Consider the following 19,819-nt stretch of genomic DNA (forward strand, 5'->3'; position numbering starts at 1 on the left):
TTGTGGGGTCGTGACCAATGGTATGCTGCTATGTCACCTAAGTTACTGTTCACACAAAAATTTTAAGCTCAAAATTTGATCTTCTAGTTTCATTGTGTTGTTTCTTTAGTTTCGTTTGTTAATTCCATTACTAACTTACAAGCTAGTTTTAGATTGTAATTTAGTTTTGAAATCGTCCTTCATGTATACGTTCCTTTGTGTGTCTTATATTTTTGAGTCATTGTAATACTTGGTCCACCTCTTACTGCCTCAAGGAGTACAAGCAAGGTTACGACACTTGTAAGATCAAAGTGAGAAAAAAAATCCGAGAGCCAAAACAATAGAGAGGGAGTGTGATGACCATTCTTGTATAACTAACTTGTTTGTTGTTTTATAGGTAACTTCATGGCCATAATGGAAACCATTTTGGCCCTCCTTGATGCTTTATACCAAGGCCTTGCTAGGGCAAATGCAGGTCTTAAAAAAATTGACTCGGATGTGGTAACTATGTGTGAGAGGTTGGATCAAATGGAGATTCGAAGGAACTCTCGTGCTTTTACTCCTAAAACTTTACTTCCAATGACCAATCCGCTAAGACAACCATATAATACCACAAGCCAAGCTCCAAATAGCCCTCAAAATTGAGAACAAGATAGACCACTTCCCCCACAAGTTGATCAAGTCCAACAAGGAGGACTTGGAAGCCAATTTTCTCCCATCCAAGCTCCACAACCAAAGCTCCACGTTACCAAATTGAGCCTCTCAACTAAAACTTCCCTTTTTAAAAACCAACACATCCAAGAAGAGGAACATGGAAGAGAGAGACATGATGGATATGGAGTCTACGACGATGCTTATATGATAGAAGGAGACTTGAGTCGGATGAGATTGAAGGCCAATCTCAAGAGGGAGAGAAAGTCGAGGGTCAAAATGAAAATGTTGGATCTGAGACTTATTGTCATTATGTTGTCGGGTTTGGCTAGCTTGTGGACTATTTTTGTGCATTTATTGTGGGTTATTTTTAGCTAGTTTTTTTATACGTCCCTGTTATTATTAAGCTCTCGGGCTCTTCATGTTTTACGGACTATTTTTGAGTAGGTTTCCTTTGAAGTGACCAATTGAATGAGGTGAAGCCATGAATTTGTGGATAAATTCCTCTCAAGATGGAGAGGATGATACGTGAATAATCACGGATATGGACTTAGGAGAGTGCGTGTTGGACCCAAGCCTTGGCAAGTGTAACTGAAGTGTAAAAGAGGTCCAAAATGCACCCAAATCAGCCCATAAATTACACTAGATACGTGCCCACTCTTTGAAGGGCCTTTTGGTCATTTTAACTTATTTTTTGTGATAGCTATAAGAGTAACATTGTAGGGGTTTTAGTTTAGTTTATGAATGAAGCTGTAAGTCTTACAAGACAAAGAAACACAAGTCCTCTTTCCTTGAGGCACCCAAAATCGAAATTAGGGCTTAGACAAGTGTAGAATCACTTGTGTTTGCATTTGCTTGGAAACATTAATGCTTGTTAGGTGGATTCCGATCTTGTGTCTTTGTAAGAGATAGGTTTATTTTTATGTGTAGTGTTAAGGGTCCAAGAGTTACCATTCTTGGGTTCTTAATATTATACCTTCATGTGGTCTATCTATTTATCCTTTTTCTTTTGTAATCTTGTATCCGTTTGGTATCTTGTATTGTGAAGTCATTTTTGTTGTTGCTGTTGTTCTTCTCATTGTTGTTTCATCTTGTGTTGTTAACTTAGTTTATTATTGGCTGCAAAAGGTGTCAAACACCTAGTTATATTGTCCTTCTTGTAATTCATTCTTGAATCCGAGAGTGGTCTTCAAAAGGGTCCTCGAGTCTTTGAATTAGTGGACTGTTTTTGGAGTGTGTTTGGACTGTTTTGAGCCAATTCCGTGTGTTCCTTGGTTTTCTTGTATTATATCTACAGTCTTTAGATATGTACAAAAACTCATTTAATGAAGAAGAGTCTCTTTCCTTTTATAGATAAGTGATGATTAGGGCTGAAATATCATCAGACCAGCTGTCCCAATCAGTACTAAATAGCACCTGCAAGTTTGTTAGACAAGAGAACAAAATTGTGCAGACAACACGTGCCTGTTGTACTGTACCTTGCACATCCAGGGACCTGGTCCCTTGTAGTTTAGCTGCTCATCATCAAAAGTACATATTGCAACCCCCCCTTTTGATGATGTCAAACCAACCATACAATCTTGAGTACCAATGCACATTCATCACATTTAATCAGTATGATTACCACCTGAAGATGAATGTCTCCCCTATCATCATGCTTTCGTCTATCATCATGTAACACAGGGACCTGGTCCCTTATTGTCATTTGCGGTAAAAATTTCTGAGCACATTTGTTTCCCCTATCACTGTGCCTTATAATTCACTTAGAACATCACTTACTTCCCCCGATCAGCATACACATATGAAGTCAGTATTCTCTCTTTTGGCATTATTAAAAAGGATTAACAGTAAACCAAGAGTAAAGATAAGTACAGGATAATTAACTCATATCCATTAGGGCAACATAACCATGAAGAAGAGGTTAAGGTAAAAGAAACAAATGAAGTTCACAAGCGTAGTTCATTCACTCATAAACAGAGATTAGTACTGGTACAATCATACTAAGATAATACAAAAATAACTATCTTTAAGAGCCAACACAAGGAGCAAAATATGAAATTGACATTGCATTGATTTGAGGATAGAGACAATAGGACTTAGGTAGAGAAAGGTTTGGGGGAGAGGAATTTTAGCAACATCTTTATTTTTGCATGCTTTGCAGTATGGGCATCCAGTAACTGCTTGGTGAGGACCTTTACTTCATTATTCAATCCTTGAAATTCACCAATCATTTTTGCTACTCATGCCTAGAGTTTTGTATTTTTGGCTGCAAGTTGATCAGTGGTACCTGGTCCTTTAGAAAATAACTTCTGAAACGGCAACTTTAGATACACTATCTCAGCATCTTTAGCGGCCAACATAATCCTTAACTCTTTCATTTCTTTTCCCAACATTCCCTAAACTTCCTCTAGTTCCATTTACACCATGATGTTCAAACACCTTGTTTAATAAATACCCATATTGCATTCCATGTTTCCCTTTATTTTCATAAAGCACTTTGTGCATGTGCTTTATCATTAGAGCAGGAAGACTTATCAATTCAAACTTGCTCAAGCTTTCAATCAAAAATAGATAAACACTAGAGGCAATTGTTCTTCCTTCAAATCTTGGCTACAGGACCTTGATAAAGAGTTCAAATACCAACTGATACTTATTTTTCAGAAACTTCTTTTTCACTGAAGTTGTTGATGTCCCTCCTGCCTTTGATGCCTAAATCATGAATTCAGTGGTAGGCTATTGATTCATCACAGTTCTCACCTTTACAACAGGTACATCCAGAATTCTTCCTAGTGTTTCTTTATCCAGCTTAAGAACTTTTCCTTACACCTTTGTAGTCAAACTCAAACCATCCTCTGAGAATTCTATGTAGTAGTAAAATTCTCTTACCTCACCTTTAAAGATAATAGGAGTTGGTTCTTCTAGAAGGTGTTACCAACCCTGATGCATCACATACTCTACCAGTTATACCATCCCTAGTTTTTCATAAATTTTTTGATCAAACACTCTCCCAGATAGAACCTTCTATGTTGTCAGGTTCCCAATACTTCTTTCTCTGGATATGTCTTTCTTTTCCTCGTTTTTTTCTTTATTTTAGGCTCATTACTTAGCTTTTATTCTATATCAATCTTTCTGTTCTTGGGACCAGGTCCCTCAGAGTCTTTTCTTTTCTTGACAGCTATATGTTTCTGCCTCATCCCAGTAGAGCTACTAGTCTTTTGACTTGGAGAACCTAAACCTCTCATTATCCTTAACTTTCAATTTTCTTTCTTTAGTAGAAGTAGCAATACTAAATCTGTCTTCCTCTTTTTTAACCTCCACAACTTGCATATTTTCTTCCTCCTCTACTGCAATAGTTTTCTTCAGCCTTCATATCATATTTGGCTGAGCATAGACTTCCAAGTTTAAGGAGGATTCAATTGAGAATAACTCAATTATGAGATCTAGACATCCTAAGGAAGATTCAGTCAGAATAATTGACTCAAATTATTGTTGGGGAATAGAGTCCATGGTTTCAATTTTAGAAGAATCAAGATGTTCAACTTGGGGATAGAAAATTTGACTCTCTGAAGTTTATCTACTTCATGGTCTACTGCTGAGTTTGAAGAAGTAGTACTGTTGTCCATTTTGATTTTGTAAAGAAGAGAGTGAGGGTAAGGGACCAGTTTGGCTTAGAGAAGACTTATAGATTTGGGAAGATGATTTGGATAAGTTAAAGAATAATGACAAGAAGGTCTGATTTAGCAATTTTAAGAATGACCAAAGTCATTAAAAGATGTTCCTTTTAAACTGACATGGTTGAACCTAACACGTGGGACTCTTTATTTTGCAAAGGACTTGACGGCTTAGAAAAGAGAAAAATACATGGCTTTCCAAATAGCATTTTGTGATTACTTAAGTATCATGTAGGTACTATCTTAAGAGTTGGGACCAGGTCTCTCTTTTTTTGATTGAATTTTGTACTTGTGTTTGCTTTAATTGTTCTCATCCTAAGTTTTTCCCACAGATGTATATCTATAATGGTATGGAGCTAAGTTAGATTAACATACACCTACATTATATAGATACCTATCTCCTGACATAGCCAAATTTTAGAAGAGATATTGATTCATATGTGATTCATTCTATTGAAGCTTCTTCTTCTGAGATGGTTTCGTAGGGACCAGGTCCCTAGAAATCATCTATTTTAAAATGAGACACCTTCATCTTAAAGTGTTTTAAGATAGAAAACACAGTCATATCATTCATCATTCGAGCTTTGAACCCCTTTAATCAACTAGCTATTCCTGACTATAATTCCCTTCCCATGCCTAGAATCATGATCGCAAGTTGGATTTGGGAACCCACTTAAGTTTGAGTTCTCAGTAGAAGGATAATGGTGTTATCAAATTCTTTTTTGCCCATCTAGGTAATGATAGCTTTCACTTCACCGTTTTTGGAGAGTTGAAGCCCTTAGGATGTGCATTCTCCTACTGAATGTATTCAGTATTCCTTAATTTTGCCTTAAGCCAGTGTTGACATCTATTTTTCAATTGTCATCTTTTCCACAGTAAGTGCCCAGGAGTTTGTGCCCTTTGCCTCTATCACCAAGAGAAGCCTTTCCTTTAGACTCATCAGATTGAAATTCTCCTTGATAGCCCAGACCTCTACCATGAGTTACACCTTGAATAGTTAAATTATAAAGGATGTGTGAAGAAGTAGTCTATCTAAGAAACTTGTTAAGCTCTTCTCTCAAACAAACCAGGTCCCTTTCTAAATTTCATTCCTGTACAGCGCTGACATAAGTTGTTTTTGTGAAGCTTTATTTCTCCTCAAGATCAAATGAAGCCTTGAGGCTTCCTTCTTCCCTTTACCATCTACATCATCTACCTTTTTCAGTTGACTTATATAATTCAAATTTTCAGACTTCAATTTAGTGGCCACTTCTTCAGTTTCATATATATAAAGAGTTAAGGCAATCAACTCATGTTCCTGATTCTCTACCTTTTTTTCTAACGCATTATTCTCAACAGTTAGTTCACATATAGAATCTCTCAACACACTTACATGTCTTTTAATCTTCCTAGCAGTGTAATTATCTAGATTCTCCTTAGTATCAGAAAGAGTTACCTCCTTTTCTTTTTCATATTTTGTGTTTGCCATGAATGCAAACAAGGAATCATAGATAACTGGATTTTCTTCCATTGATAGCATAGAAACATCTCCAGTCTTCTTATCTTTACCTGAATCACTAAAGGAGTCTCCCCAAGCTGCCAGAGCTTGCTTTATAGCATACTCAGTTGTTGCCTTTCTTTTTTAATTTTTAGGGACCTGGTCCTTGTTCTTTTCCTTGTCACTTCCAGTCTTGAGATACCTCTGGTAATCCAATTTGTGCCATGGACAATTCTTTAATGAAATACTCAGGGCTTCCATATTTATGACATACGTCAACATTGTTTCCCTCCTCGCTGCTACTTTCTCTTCTTTGGAATTGACTATCCTTCCTCATTGCCTTGACAATTTTCTTTGCCAAATAGGTAACATCGGTGTCTTCTTCTGCTGAATCAAGTTTGGAAGCTTTTAATGCCAGGGATTTTTTCCTTTTTGCTTTATTTTTCTCCTTTTCTTGCTACTTTTTAAGCTCATGGGTTTTCAGATTTCCAATCAATTCATCTAGGTGAGGGTTTTCAAATTCTTTGCTTCAGTTATAGCATCTACTTCCCAAGACTTAGGTAAAACCCTGAGAATCTTCTTCACTTACTTGTATATTGGAATCACTTCTCCCAAGCAATGAAGCTCATTAGTGATAGAAGTGAATCTTGTATGCATTTCTTGGATTGTTTCTCCTTTTTTCATAGTGAAGGTTTCATACTGGGTAATCAACATATCAACTTTGGACACCTTCAAATCTGTAGTTCCCTCATGAGATGTTGTCAAGCAGTCCCAGATTTCCCTAGCATTTTCACATGTTGAAATCCTATTATATTCATCAGGCCCCATACCACAAACTAGCAATTTTTTGTCCTTATAATTCTTCTCAACTTTCTTCTTATCTTCATTATTACACTCTCTCCTGCTTTTAACAACCATTCTTGTAACATTTCCTTATTTGACTTGTCTTACAGGTACATGAGGACCATCAAGAATAATGTCCATTAGCTTACTATCCTCAACCATAATAAAGTCAAACATCCTTGTTTTCCACCACCCATAGTATTGTACATTGAATCTAGGTGGTCTATTGGTTGATTGCCCTTCTTCCGGGTTAAGTGGAGCAGTCATGCTAACCAAGACTCTCTAGGTGTGAACCTTTTAGAGTGACCTTTCTTTGATACCAATTGTAAGAACCCTGGGGGTTACACCACACAGTGAGGGACCATCCCTCAAAGTCAATTACAGAAAATCAAATAATAGAGTGCAGGAAAACTAAAAATAATGGGGGAAGAGTAAGAACACACGATTTTTACTTGGAAACCCAGGAAGGAAAAAATCACAGCTTGCCCTCACAAGCACCAAAGAATCCACTATAATCAACCTCCTGATTACAGTCCAGATTTCAGCCTACCTCTACGCTTCTTTTGCTTGTAATAACTCTACTACAAACTCATCTTGGCAACTCTACCAAGGACTCTCTACATTGATTAACTCTAATTAGTTCCATACTTAGGCAACTCTACCTAAGCACTTCACTCAAGATACTGAAACATTACTCTTATAACATGAGTAATTCAATTACAAATCAACACTCAAGAACACTCACTCTTTAAGCATACTACAATGATAAGAACATGAGTAATGCTTGAGTAGTCTTGAAATACTATCTTTGCTAGCTCTCTTTACTATTTAGATTTATGCAAAAACTCATTGATGAAGAAGCGTCTCTTTTTATTTATAGATGAATGATGATTAGGGGTAAAATTTCATTAGACCAGTTTCCTAATCAGTACAAAATAGCACCTGCAAGTTTGTTAGACGAGGACAAAATTGTGCAGCCAAAGCGTGCCAGCTGTACTAAACCTTGCACATCTAGTGACCTGGTCCCTTACAGTTTAGCTGTTTATCATCAAAACTACATATATCAACAGAGTGAGATCAAGGAGGCCATTCTTAATGGTGAGAGTGTGTTACCTATTTAGGAGAGATTTTGTGTACCTCGTGTTTTATTAATTTGATTTTTACTATTCTAGTTAAGGCTAAGTTTTCAAAATACTCTACACATCCTGCTGCGACCAAGATATACCTTGATTCAAGGCAACATTACTGGTGGAGTAGGATGAAGAGAGACATAGTTAATTTTGTTGCTAAATGCCAAAGTTGCCAGCAGATAAAATACTACCATTAAAAATCTGGTGGTACTATTCAAAGGATGCCTATTCCTAAATGGATATGAGAGAGGATAGCTTTGAACTTTGTTATTGATCTTCCAAGACTTTGAGGAAGTCCTGCGTATTTTATTCAAGTGTAAGTGACTTACAATGCAGTAAAGTTAGCCAAGATTTATCTTAAGGAGATTGTCCGGTTGCATAAGGTCACCATTTCTATTATCTCAGATAGGGGTACTCAATTCACCTCCAATTTTTGGGAGAAGTTGCATGAGGAATTAGGTACTAGGTTTGACTTTAGTATAGCTTTTCACCCTCAAATTGATGAGCAGTCCAAGTGAATGATCCAGGTATTAGAAGACATATTTCGTGAGTATGTGGATTTTGGAGGTCATTGGGATTAGATCCTACCTTTGGACAAGCATGCATATAATAACAATACCACTCGAATATCGATATGGCTTCATTTGATGATTTATATAGAGGTGAAAATCTCCCATTGGATGGTTTAATACATTTGAGGTGAGGTCATTGGGTACTAATATATTGAGAGACTCATTGGATAAGGTTAGGTTCAGCCAGTGATACAGGCATGACCATGAATATGGACGTATGTGAGATGTATTGAACCTGAGACTTGGAGTGTGCAAGTGAAGTGCTAAGGAGGACCTAAATCCACACCAAAACAGTCCATACAATGCAATCCAAGGGTGCCTACTTGAAGCCTTTCACTAAACGATCATTTTGGATATTTCACACCTTATTTTGTAAGCTACTATATATAGAACATATTAGGGTTTCATTCATTAGTTTTTTTATGATATTTTAAGTGAGATAACACTTGAAACACAAATTCCTCTCTACCTTAAGAGGCAAAACTGAAACTAGGTCACAAGTGTGGATTCACTTATGTTATTTGTTCTTGGCTTGGAACGTTGGGTGCTTGGAAGATTGATACAAATCAGTCCACCAAGATGCCAAAACAGTCCACAAAACATAAGAAGAACAAGCAACACAAAGGGATACAAGATGACAAACACAAAAACACACAAATTTGTAAAATAATAAAAGGATAGATAGTGAGATCAAGATTATTACAAGATTAAGAATCAAGTATATTTCAACATTAACCCCTAATGAATGTAATAATCAAAACCACACTCTTACGGTGACCGCCAAGGTAATCGACTCACCTCAAGATCCACTGTTTCCAAGCAAAGAACAATATTGGCTTTTCCAAGCCCTATACTAAGGATGACTTTTCCAAGTCCTAACTAAGACTATACTAAGGTGGTCTACTCTCAAGAGAGAGGATTTCAAGTGTTTCAATTTTTCATATTTCATAAACTAACTAGCAAATGAACCAATAGAACCTATTTATAGTCTAACTTATTACATAACAAAATGACCACAATACCCTTAATGAAAAGGGGTGGTCATAGAGTGTTACTTGGACAAGGCTAAGTAACCAAAATTTCCTTAATGAAGGCCCAAAATTGTGAGTCCTCAATCTTCAATGCTCCAAGCAATCTTTCACACGTGGGATTGTTGTTTGGTGTACTCAAATTAGCCCCTCCATGTAGGATCCTATTTCCTTAATGTGACCAAAGCTTGATGCCCCACGTACCGACTTCAAATGATGTCATTGAAAGCTAAGATGACCATTTGAATCGTATCATCCTCCCCTTCTTGAAAAGGATTCGACCTCGAATCCAAACCTTGCAAAACCAAAGAAAGGACACACAAATACAAACTCCTCATGGCATGAGGGTTAGGGTAAGCACGACAAATCACCTCAACATGCCAAGGTTGCACATATTTAGAATATAACCAAGGATTCGTTGAACTAAATATTACATAATTAATGAAAAATGCACAAAGGATTTGGCTATAGAATTCACCAAAAATGATACTTTGCTTGTCATGCAAACCAAGCAACAAGTTGGGTGCACCATCATCACCAATTCTATATTTGGCACCGGGTTCAAACGGGAAGAGTGGCCATAGACACGGGTCTAGACAACACTTCCCTTTCCCGTGGTCTCCACCCAAAATAAATGGCATACTCTCTACAATAGCATATATATTATCCAGAGCAAATAGAAAGTAGAGAAAGGTATCACTCAAGTCGACTTCGACTAAGGTGTCGTCATGTGTATACTCACTACTAGTTTCACAATCATCACCATGAGTACTCTCAACAATAAAGTCACGAAAAGTAGAAGGAGAAGTAGTTTCCAAAACTGCATATCCCTTACCCTTAAGAGTACTCGCATCTTCCAAGAAGAGATTTCTATCTTTAGGAGGACTGTTGTCATACCATAGTGGGTTAGCATATCGGCTATAGCTTCTAAGGCAAGCTATACCATTATTTCCACCACTAGGTTCATTAGGAGTGGTTATATCTTCAAACAAGACATTATACCTTAAGAGAGAATGATCTATTTCACGGGCAGATTCAGAACAAACACGTTCATCACTCTCTAAAAGATCAATATCAAGTTTCAAAGAGATTTCAAGTGCAAGATTATCCCAAGAATAGCTCTCAGGTTCACTCCTATTTCTTTGATCAATATTTTTAACATCATCACACACTTGAGATTCATTAATCACATCACACACATCCTCAAGTGGTGGGCAATTTTCACACAAAAATTGATAAACATAAATTTCACAAGACCATATGTACTTTCATTCAACACAATGGTTTCAACAGTAGGTGGACATAAATCGATCATACAAGAAAAGTCGATTTGGTCATCAATAGGATCAACTAGTGTATCCACACTCACAACAAGTACATCATCATCAAGTGACAAAGAAACAATAGACTCATATAGGCAATCTATAACTCACACTCAATGGGCTACTAGCCACACAATTATCATTCACATGCACAAAAGTGTAAGGGTTAGTTATTTTACCTTGACTTTTATGAGTATGTTCGTTTTTACCTCAATGTGAAAGTCCATCACAAGATTGGGCAGCAACTTCCTTCAGAAAGCTCTTATTGTAAGTTGTTTGGATAATTCGATTTTGAGGGAAGAGTTCGGGTAACAATTGGCGTATAATTTCAATGTGTTGTTGCATATCTTCAAGATCGTCATGGATGCGATCACACGTGGCCTTGAAATTATGTGCAGCCATGGTACCTAACAAAAAAAAACAAACAAAAGAAAACAAAAATCTCCTTACCAACACTCGATACACTCACCTTTGTGATTCTCACAATTGGAGCGACGAATATTGAAAGTTGCTTATACTCCGGTAGTCAATAAGATGTCAATCCTACTTGGCGGCCGAAATGGATTCTTGTTTTGATTGACTCAAGAAACAAAATAAAATTCACTTATGAACTTGAAATAAAGAAGTTACTATGATTTACAAATGAGAAAGGCACACAAATAACGAAGACACGAAAGAAACGTATTCAAAAACTAATTTACAACTTAGTAGGTATTTACTAGTTGCCAATAGTATAAGAAGAAAAATATCAATATTGGAGCCCTTTTTCACATTCAAAAAGGTTTGACTTGTCTTACACCTTTTGGGCAAGAAACCTATTTGAAGGGTTGGTGGCCCTTTCCTCTTTTGGACACCTAGAAAAGTGTTTTTTCCTCTTTTAGTACCAAGTCTTTTGTAGATATTTTTGTCCCCCTTCCCTTTTGGTAGGTCTTTGGGATTTGCTTTAAAGACTAACAAAGGCCTCACTTCTGTCCACTTGACTTTTGGATAAAACAACACTATTAAAGAGATTTTTTGCAACTAGACATGGAGATAGTCTAGAACAACAAGAACTTTCAATAGAAGTTTGAAAACCTAACCTCACATTGAACCTCCAACAATCAATAATACCTTTTTCAAGCTTAAAAACCACAACAAAATACCAATAACACAAGCTCAAACCACCTTCAAGTTTTGGTCCACACAACAACACCAACAATGCTCAAGTTCTTAAAACCGTAACAACAATACCAACAACAATGTTCAAGGTCAACTTGGATCTAGACTCAAGGGTATTAGTGAAGACAAAACTAACACTTAGAAACAACTAAGACAATCAAAACACACCTAAATTTAGACACAAATCTCGTCCAAAACAACAACAACAAGAACACAATTTCGGCCAAGAATACACAAAAAAATGGACAGATTTGCCTCTTTTTGATTTTTCAGTTTTCTAAAACTTTTTTTATTTTCAAGTTGAAGAGCCCAAGATTGATCTTGTGGGAACAAGATCAAGCCATGCTCTGATACCAAATAATACAAATCAGTCCACCAAGATGCCAAAATAGTCCACAAAACGTGAGAAGAACAAGAAACACAAAGGGATACAAGATGACAAACACAAAAACACACAGATTTGCAAAATAATAAAAGGATAGATAGTGAGACCAAGATTATTACAAAATTAAGAACCGATTATATTTCAACATTAACTCCTAATGAATATAATAATCAAAACCACAATCTTACTGTGACCGCCAAGGTAATCGACTCACCTCAAGATCCACCGTTTCCAAGTAAAGAACAATATTGGCTTTTCCAAGCCCTATGCAAGGTGGTAATCCAAGAGTAGAAAAAGTAGAGGTTGTGTGGAGCGAAGTGAGGGGATTGCCACTAAACCGTACTAACTATGTTTGTCCTTCTATTTCTAAGGACATTTGTGTAGGTACAAACATGGCAAGTGAAGGCAAGCAAGGACGAAGAGAAGTTGTTGCCCAAGCTTGTGGAGGACCTTCACACCACGGCAAAGAAGAATCTACTCAAGAAATTCAAGGTAAAATAGCTAACTCTTACACTTTTGTGCATGTGAATGATAATTGTGTGGCTAATAGCCCATTGAGTGTGAGTCATAGCTTACCTACATGTGAGTATATTAATTCTTTGCCACTTGTTGATGATGTACATGTGTGTGATATACTAGTTGATCCTATTGACGACCGAATTGAATCTTCTTGTAAGATCAATTTGTGTTCACCTAGTGTTGAAGCCTTTGTGTTGAATGAAAGTACATTATCTTGTGAAAATTGTGTTGATCAACTTGTGTGTAAAAATTTCCCACTACTTGAGGTTATGTGTGATGTGATTAATGAATCTCAAGTGAGTGAAGAATTTAAAAATATTGGTCAAGGGAATAGGTGTGAACCCGTGAGCTTTCCTTGTGGTGTAGATTCTAATGTTTTCTTGGCTCATAGGGATAATAATGTGCATGAAACATCTTTGAAACTTGATAGTGAACTTATAGAGAGTGAGCTTTCTAGTCCCAAATCTGTCCGCGGGATAGATCCTTCTCTCTTTAGGTACTATGTCTTATTTGAAGATATTGTAATCACTCATAATGAACCTAGTGGCGGAGTGATGTTGACGGCATAGCTTGTCTTGGAAGCTATAGCCTATATGCGAACCCACTATGGTGTGACAACATTCCTCCTAAAGATGGAAATCTCTTCTTGGAATATAAGAGTACTCTTATAGGTAAGGAATGTGTAGTCTCAAAAATGACTTCTTTTTCTACTTTTTGTGACTTTATTATTGAGAGCACTCATGATAATGATTGGGAAACTAGTAGTGAATACACACACAAGTATACCTTAGTAGAAGTTGACTTGAGTGTTACTTTCCTCTACTCTTTGCTTTTGATGATATGTTTACTATTGTAGAGAGTATGTCGTGTAGTTTGGGTGAAGACTACCGGAAAGGGGAGTGTTGTCTAGACCCATGTCTATGGTAACTCTTCCCATTTGACCCCGGTTCCTCCTAATATAGAAATGGTGATGTTGGTGTACCCAACTTATTGCTTGGTCTTCATGACAAGCAAAGTGTCACTCTTAGAGAATCCCATAACCAAATCTTTTGTACATCGTTCATTGAGTTTTTAATATTCCATTCAAAGGGCCCTTGGTTATATTTCAAGTATGTACCGCCTTGGCATGTTGATGTTATTTGTTGTGCTAACTCTAACCCTCATTCCATAAGGAACTGTGCCTGTTTGTCTTCTCTTTGATTTTGCAAGATATGGATTCGAGGTCGAATCCTTTTTCAAGAAAGAGAGGATGATACAGGCACGACCAAGAAGATTGATGTATGTGAGATGTATTGAACCCGAGACTTGAAGTGTACAAGTGAAGTGATAAGGAGGACCTAAATGCACACCAAAACAGTCCATACAATGCAATCCAAGGGTGCCTGCTTGAAGCCTTTTACTAAAGGGTCATTTTGGATATCTCACACCTTATTTTATAACCTGCTATACATAGAACATATTAGGGTTCCATTTATTAATTTTTTGATGATATTGTAAGTGAGATAACACTTGAAATACAAAGTCCTCTCTACCTTAAGAGGCAAAACCGAAACTAGGTTACAAGTGTGGATTCACTTGTGTTGTTAGAGGCTTGGAACGTTGGGTGCTTGGGAGATTGACGCCCCTCTTGTGTCCAAGAAGAGTGTAGGTGTTACTATTATTATTAGTTAAGGGTCTTTGTGCTTGAAACATACTTAGTTTCTTGGTTCATGTAATAGTATATGCCACACTTTCTATCTTTGCTATTCTTGTAAATCGTTGGTTGTTATCTTGTAATATCAAACCCGTGTGTTGTTGTTGTTCTCACATTGTTGTTGTTATCTTGTTATTCTCCTTGTTAGTTTGGTTGTTCGCTAAAAATAGGTGTTAAACACCTTGATATCTTGTTATTCTCTTGTTGTTGCTGTTGGCCAAGATTGATCTCAAATGGGTCCTCAGTTTTTCTTTGTTTTGTGGACTGTTTTCGTGTGTTTTGGTGCATTTCTTTTTTGGTTTGTATCAGCCAAGAAAAACTTATATTGGCTCAAAGCAAGAAAAGGAGTATGTGGATTGAAAAGTGAGAGATAAGCACTATATAGAGGGTGAGAAAGTATTGCTCAAGATTTAATCCATGAAAGATGTCATGCATTTTTCTAAGCAAGGTAATCTTAGCCCGAGATGTATCGGACCATTTGAGACTATTCAGTGCATGGGATCGGTGGCCTATAGGTTGGCATTGCCTCCTAGTTTTGGGGAGTTCATCTCATATGTCATGTCTCTATATTGAAGATGTTTCATGGTAATGGTAACAAAATAATTCATTGGGATTCGATCTTGTTAGATGAAAGCATCTCTAATGAAGAGGAACCTGTTGTTATTCTTGATAAAGACATTAGTAAATTGAGGACTAAGGAGATCGCATTTGTGAAGGTCCAGCGGAAAAATTGTCCTGTTTAGGAGGCCACTTGAGAGATGTTACGTCCAACTACACATGTAAGTTTATATGGTCGTGCATGTATAAAGTAGCTCTTGTGAGCCGAATATCAATCCCATGGGCACTTGGTATTTAGCAGACAACCCAATTCAAGATTTCTATTGAAATTAAACTTGTGCTATTTGTGATAAATGCGAATTTGAGTTTTGTTATGCTAAAAATAACAATGAACAACAACGAAAATTAAAAGTATTGGAAACAATAATTAGGAGGATTCCAGGGTCAAGACATCTTGAACATTCATGTGAAGCTATACAATCTCGTTGGTTAAGTAATCCATCTTGGTTGTTGCTTCATGGGGTTAATATCATGATTATGATCATCCAAGCCTCTAGTCGTCTATTTAAATTAGCCTTACAACTAATCGTTGAGCGAAAATGAGAGAACTAATTCAAATGCATTTATATTTCATTTCGTATTTAAACCAAACGGCCCACATTAGGTAGATTTCTATCCTAACCGTGAATCTTATCTTTAACTTATCTAAAAGACAAGAAATCATTCCCTATGTTCCAAATTCTAATCTAATGTTACTCTGTTCGGGCTCACAAAGAAATATAAATGTATTCTAAAGGTTGTGAATTAATAGAATAGTAAGTGTAAGAACGTAAGAAAAACAAATATGATAATTAACTTTAACCAACTTGAATATACTCTAAGCGATCATGTTTGTAGCCTCAACAAAAGAAAGAGGGTGTTTAGTCACTCATATTCATACAAAGAATCACCATTCATAAGTAAAACTATAAGAAAAAAGGAAGCTAAAGAAGGAAAAATCATAAAGTAAAGCCCATGATGCCTTTTCCTTTGTCCAGTCGTGTATTGTTATCAAGGTATCTTGTAAATGTGGCTAAGTACTCTTTATATATCCCTTTAGATCGTCCATAAGCTGCCTCATACGAAATATAAGTATTGACCACTTTGTCCTCAACTTAAACCAAGTGAAAAACTAATTTTTAGATGTTCGGGGAGGGGGATTGCGTCGCATGGCCTATATGATCAAATCAATTAAAGATGTAAGTCCTTTTTTTTCTTCTTTCTTCCTGAAAATGAAAAAGAAACCATTCGTACTCTCATAACTCAAGTTGGATAACTTTCAAACAGTTCAAAGGAAAATCTTTCGGCAATTTCATTTATTGAGCGGTCTTTCCTCCTTTTTTGTTTGTCTCGTTTAAAATCGGATTCTTCAGTCTGATCCAGTTATTAAGACAATTAAAAGGCGTTTCCTTGTTCTGGGATCCTTTATCTTTGTTTTATTTTAAATCATTGGGTTTAGACATTACTTCGGTGCTTTTTAATCCTTTCAAAATGGCAGCAACATACCCTTTTTGGGATTTCTAGGAAAGAATTCTACAAGACGATGGATTCCCTCGTGAAACACTTTGGATCGAAAAAGTTTGATCAATTCAAAGAAATTTTGGAATTTTTAACTTGCTCGAATTGGATTCTTTCGATTTCCATACCGAAGATATATTTACGAAGTTGTTTCAATTTTTTTATTGATTGGCATTAACCCTAGACCCTTGCCCCGAGAAATAAATTAATACTTTCTACTCGAGCTCCATCATGGACTATTTACATTCCAAGACAACAAAAAGCGAGGGGTTCTAGTGAAACAGAACCAATGATGTCGAGCCAAGAGCACCTTCATTCCTACATAAAATGGTGGATGTACAAATCCACAACGGATCGTGTCCTTCAAGTCGCACGTTGCTTTCTACCACATCGTTTCAAACGAAGTTTTACCATAACATTCCTCTAAGAACCGGTATAAAATTGATTCAATTATGGAATCATGAATAGTCATTGGTTGGGCTGATGTATAAACACCATAATCTATAGTATAGAGATATAAAGGGATATAAATAAACTATAGATATAGGTGGATAAAGATTTTTCTGAAGAAGTCTCTTAGTAAGAGCCCATCGCTAATATTAATTTGTCTAACATATTATATTAATTAATACATATTATATTAATTAATATATTTATTAAATTATTTATATAAATATATAAATAATAAAATATATAATATATATAAATAATAAAAAATAAGACGAATAAATGAATCTTTTTGATTCTGCATCTTCACGTGACTTAATAGGAGAGAAAGATTCAGTTTATAAGGAATGATTAAAAGGAATGATTAAAACTATTTCTCTTTCTAACTTTCGAATAAATTTAGAAAGTTCTCTTTTCGACATCACATCATTATTCAAAGAAAATTTGATAGTTAAAAATAACTTTTGATCATCTTAGGAAAAAAGATAAGTCTTTTTTTTTTAAGTGAATCATCAACGATTTCAATGATTTACATTCAATGATTTACAATAGATAAATACACCAAACAACAAATCCAATTTTGTTTATGAGTTATGAGATAGATAAAAAAAGATTAATGTTAGGTAAGGTTTGAATTCTTATTCTTTTTTTTCATCTGATTGATAAAATACAAAGAATGGGGAGGTGTTCGTATCTATCAATTCGATCAAATAGACTGAGCAATTGTCACCCTTTATAGATATTGAAATGAACGCCTTCCCATTACTGATTAACTCCTATCTACCCCATTCTATGGGACTGATGCAGCATAAATCAAAAGAAAATAAGGGGGTGTCCTAGTCTGTTTTATTTTTCCGAAATGCGAGCTGTCTAGGCACAAAGCCAAACAAGTCCAGATTAAGTCCAGTTTTTGCTCCTTTTTTTGCTATTTTAGCCTAACTCATTGATTAAGAATTAAGAGACTTAGTGAATTTAATTAGTACCAAAACCCCACTCTTGACGAAAAGTAAAGAAATCTACAAAAAAGAAAATTAAATCTAATTAGTTTAATTTAGGGGGTAGAAAATACGAGATAGGGAATCTGGATCTTCCGCATCTCGATTCAGTTTTTGAAAGATTCATCGGAGAAAAAAATCAGAAACAACAATCACATTCCAGCTAACATTTCGATTTTAAACAGAACATTGTTAAAAAAGCAATCTATATTCTCATAGAATATATATGTTCTGGGACGGAAGGATTTGAACCTCCGAATAGCAGGACCAAAACCCGTTGCCTTACCGCTTGGCCACGCCCCATTTAGATTTCTATCCGATACTAAAAAAGTATATTGCTGGTTTTGTTTGTTTGTCAACTCTAGTCCAAATATCTATAGAATAGATTAGATTGGTACTGGAATTTTGCTATGTTTTTGGTATGTGTAGATATAGAATTCAACTTAATTTATTGATCATTACATATAATTCAATTAAGATATTGTATGAAAATATGATTCGATTCTCCTTTGAGAAAAGGAGGATTTTTGATTGGTGGGTTCAAAGAAAAAGAATAATTTTTTGTTTACCTTACTTTCCTTTTCCTTATATCAATAACTCAATCAAAATGCAATTATCTCCAAGAACAAAAAGTCTGTTATGCTTAATACCTTTAGTTTGATCGATATCTGTCTTAATTCGACCTTTTATTCGAGTAGTTTTTTATTCGGCAAATTGCCCGAGGCCTATGCTTTTTTGAATCCAATCGTAGATATTATGCCAGTCATACCTCTGTTCTTTTTTCTCTTAGCCTTTGTTTGGCAAGCTGCTGTAAGTTTTCGATAAGATCCTTAATAATATCCTAGAAAATTCATGATTTATTCGAGAAAAAATTCTACAATAAATCAAATCAGATAAGCTTTACCATTTGAAATCTCGATTCAAACATTGAAATTCTTGGATAGTCACGAGAAATCCGGCTTAACTTATTTCCTTCTTTTTTTGCACTTTCCTTTCGAGTGAAAGACCTTATTAGGCTCCTCTTGTGTATATAAAAATTTGGTTAATGACAAACTCTTATTAGAAAAGAATTTAGAAAAATTCTTTTAGAGAAAGAGATTCGTTGCTTGGTGTCAAACTAGGATATGCGGTAGAAAAATGGATGATCTATTCTCTTTTTTTTTTCAAAAAAAAATCATCTTGGAGATTGTGTAATGCTTACTCTAAAACTCTTCGTTTACACAGTAGTGATTTTTTTGTTTCTCTCTTCATCTTTGGATTCCTATCTAATGATCCCGGACGTAATCCTGGACGTGAAGAATAAAATAAAAAGGTTTTTCCTTGCTTGATTTTAAAATTTTCTTAGGATTTGGTTTATTCCACACATTTAACTAAGAATAAGAACAAACGATTTCGAAATTTGAAAAAAAAAAATCAAGTCATCAACGGAAAGAGAGGGATTCGAACCCTCAGTACGATTAACTCGTACAACGGATTAGCAATCCGCCGCTTTAGTCCACTCAGCCATCTCTCCCAATTGAAAAAGATAATTACTACATGAGATAGCACATAAGATAAGAATCTTTCTTTCTCTCTTTTTTTCTTTCTATATTATATAGATATGTACAACTTTTATCATCAATTTCCTTAATCTCTTTATCTAAAGTCTTTATCTCTTTATCTAAAGTAAAGGAAGGGCTCAGAAGAGCCAAGAATATCAAGAAAAATAAAGAAGAACTCTTTTCTTTGTCTTGATTTTGTTCGAAAGGACCCTCTTTTTCTCATGGCCTGGTCTGGTCAGTACCCAGCCGGGCCTCTTTTGTCCCAACGAATTTGAAAACAAAAATGCCTGTTA

General features: G+C 35.7%; 1 non-coding gene across 1 annotated transcript; it reads right to left on the reverse strand.

Moving 5' to 3' along the window:
- Positions 1–19,410: 19,410 nt before the first annotated feature.
- On the reverse strand, positions 19,411–19,498 carry TRNAS-GCU. The gene has a single exon. It is a non-coding gene; the product is annotated as a tRNA-Ser (tRNA).
- Positions 19,499–19,819: the final 321 nt, after the last annotated feature.

The sequence above is a fragment of the Capsicum annuum genome, chromosome 7, assembly GCF_002878395.1.
Source record: "Capsicum annuum cultivar UCD-10X-F1 chromosome 7, UCD10Xv1.1, whole genome shotgun sequence".
Lineage (NCBI taxonomy): Eukaryota > Viridiplantae > Streptophyta > Magnoliopsida > Solanales > Solanaceae > Capsicum > Capsicum annuum.